We start from the raw sequence: 3,466 nt of genomic DNA on the forward strand, positions 1-3,466 counted from the left end.
CGTTGCAATGACCGTGTCCGGAAGGTGTTGCTGCGTCAGTCTCTCCCGCTCACACGCCAGGCGGCTAACTGGAACCATTGAGGATCCGGGTGACAAATGGATCCTTGAGTGAGGGAGACGAGCTGATCCGGTATCCTCCAAGGAGGGGACACCGAGAGGGCTACCAGGTCTGCGAACCACGGCCTTCGGGGCCAGTAAGGAGCCACTATGATGACTTCGGCACTCTCCCGGATTACAATGTCCAGAACTCGTTGAAGGAGACACGTCGGGGGAAATGCGTACAACAGACCTCTGGGCCATGGGGACAAGAGGGCATTGACCCCTTCTGCCCTCGGTGTTGGGAACCGGGAATAAAACCTCTCCAGCTGCGTGTTGGCTTGTGACGCAAAAAGGTCCACCAGAGGGGTCCCGAAGCGTTGAATTATCTGATGAAAGACTCCGGGATCGAGCCTCCACTCTGCGGGGTCTAGGGTAGACCTGCTCAGCCAGTCGGCTTGAACGTTGCTGGTCCCGGCAATGTGTTCCGCCAACAGAGAAGCTAAGCGGGACTCGGCCCAGGTGAAAAGGGCCGCTGACTCGACCATCAGGCGAAGAGATTTCGTTCCCCCTTGATGGTTGACGTGGGCCCTGGTGGCCACATTGTCGGTTAAGACCAACACATGCTTGCCCTGAATCCAAGGGGAAAAGGCCTGGAGAGCCAGAAAAACTGCTTTGAGCTCCAAATAGTTGATGTTGATCGGGCTCAGATCTTCCGGAGACCAAAGTCCCTGGGCCATATGCAGTCCCATGTGGGCCCCCCAGCCTGACAGACTGGCATCCGTTGTGAGGATTAAGCGGTCCCGGTTGCAGAAGAGTGACCCTTTGTGCAAGGCTGGGGAAGTCCACCATCCCAACGACAGTTTGACACCTGGAGGGAGCCGCACCAACCTTTGTGAGTGACTCATTTTGGCCTTCTGCCATGGAAGAAGGAACCATTGCAGTGCCCTGAGATGATGACGAGCCCAAGGCACTATGCCGATAGTCGAGACCAGGGTCCCCAGCAACTTGGAAAGGAACGCGAGCGACACCCGCTGTTGGCGTCGAAGATGCAAGATTAGTTGACGAATGTTTGCCATCCTTTCTGGGGATAAGGTCACAGTCCCTGTGGAAGTATCTATCATGGACCCCAGGTGTAACAGTCTGACTGTTGGAAGAAGATGACTTTTTTCCTCGTTGATCGTGAACCCGTGGGATTCCAACGTCTGTCTCGTGACTGCCAAATCTGCCAGTGCCCTCTGAGAGGACCTGGACAGGATAATAAGATCGTCCAGGTATGCTAGAATTCGAATTCCCTGGGACCTGATATGGGCAGTCAATACGTCGAGCAACTTTGTAAATGTGCGAGGGGCCGAAGAGAGGCCGAACGGCATCGCCCTGTATTGGTAGTGGGAGCCGTCTAGGTGGAACCGGAGAAACCTCCGATGAGCCGGCAGGATTGGGACATGCAAGTAAGCCTCTTTTAAGTCTATGGACGTCAATAGATCCTGCCTTCGGATTGCAGCCAAGATGGTCGAAAGAGAATGCATCCGGAACCGTCGATACTTGATGTAAGTATTGAGGTTTTTTAAATTGAGGATCATTCGGACCCCTCCCGATGATTTTGGTACAAGGAAGACCCTTGAATAAAAGCCGGTACCTATTTCTTGCCTGGGCACTTCCTCTATTGCCCGTATCTCCAAGAGATGGGCTATCTCCTTTGAAAGTTGTAACCTTTTCTGGGGGTCCCTCTGAACTGGGCACTGAACAGAACGGTATGGTGGGGGCTGGAGGAACTCCAAACGCAAGCCCTGGGAGACAGTTGCTAACGCCCACCTGTCGGAGGACGTAGTCCGCCAGGAGGCCTCGAAAAACTGGAGCTTGCCTCCCAGGTGTTGATGAACAGAGTCACTTAGGGCGCTTGAAGCCCCTCTGGTTTCCACGAAAGGGCCGCCTCGCCTGTTGATACCCTCTCTGGCGATCCTGGAAGGGCGCTCTATCACCCCGGAACGTGTTAGAATTATACTGGGGCTGGGAGTAGGGTCTAGCATTCTGACCCGTTGGAGCAGAAGAGTCCCACCGAAAGGACGGCCTGCGTTGGTAGGGGGTATAACGACGCTCCTGGCGCCTGTAAGCTCTGGGGAGGGACTTCTTCTTGTCCTTGTCTTCCACAAGGACGGGATCTAACGCTTCCCCAAAAAGCTTTTCCCCTTGAAAGGGCGCCGAGGCCAGGTTCCATTTCGACTTTAGGTCTGCTGGCCAGCTTCTCAGCCAGAGGAGGCGCCGCGATGCCAAAGTGGCCGCCATACTCCTGGCCAAAAATTTGGCAGCATGCAGAGTGGCGTCTGCAGAAAACTCAGCTGCCGCCAACAGCTTTCCCAGATCCTGTCTCAGGCGGCTTTCATCCGGTCCCAGCCGGGCCTGCATCTCCTGCAGCCATACTATAGATGCCCTGGTGAAAAAGGAAGCAGCCGCCGCTGCTCGAAATCCCCAGCTCGCCATCTGGTGCGTTTTGCGTATCAACACCTCTGCCTTTCTGTCCTCAGGCTTCAAGCTATCGCCTGTCTCAGAGGGTACGAAGGACTTGGAAATCAGCTGCATGACAGGCTGATCTATAGGAGGGAATTCCAATAATTTCTCCACCTCCTCATCACAAGTGTAGAATCTTCTTTCTACTGCAGAAGGGCCCTGAGCTGCAGCTGGGTGTTGCCAGGGTCTTTTTACACTTTGTACAATAATATCAGAGGATGGAATGTGCTCTGACTCAGGTTGGGGTTCCTTAAATAGGACTGTAGCTGGTTTGGTCCCATCCGTGGTGTCTGATTTAGCAGGACCTGGCAAGTCTACAGTTAGCTTGGCCTTACGAAGCAAGACCCTGAAAGTGGAGGCTTTAAAAAGTCCAGCAGCCACAGGCTGTTCTGGCGGTGTCTCATCGTCAGACAGTTCATAGTCTTTGTCAGATTCCTCCAAAGGGTTTGCTTCTTCAGCCCAAGACCCCATACCTGAGGGGGGCGGTGCACACCACAGGTTCTTTGACTGCACTGGGCGGGGTTGCTGTGTGACTTGTTGCACCCCCGCTGCCATCCCCTGAGAATAGGCATTGTTAATCAAATCCTGCACTGATGGGGACATCTGATGCCAGGAATCAGGTTGTGTTCGCAACCCTGCTGCTGTGGGTGTGAAAGTAGCAGATGGTCCCTGGCAGCTCCTCACTGAATGTGATGCAGAGCCTGGCCTAGGTCCACTGTGGCCTGGAGATGGCAAAGCCGGATTGATGGTAAATTGCCTATCAGGAGACCATTCTTTTTCAGAGAAGGATTCAGTAGGCCTCATAGTAGGTAAAGGAGACAAACCCTCTCTGGCCATAGTTAAATGAGAAGGCACAGAAGGCACTGCTGGGACATGAAGAGCAGCTTCAAGTCTCTGCTCTAAGGCCTTGATACGCCTCTCT

This window comes from Erythrolamprus reginae, chromosome 2 (assembly GCF_031021105.1).
Source record: "Erythrolamprus reginae isolate rEryReg1 chromosome 2, rEryReg1.hap1, whole genome shotgun sequence".
Lineage (NCBI taxonomy): Eukaryota > Metazoa > Chordata > Lepidosauria > Squamata > Dipsadidae > Erythrolamprus > Erythrolamprus reginae.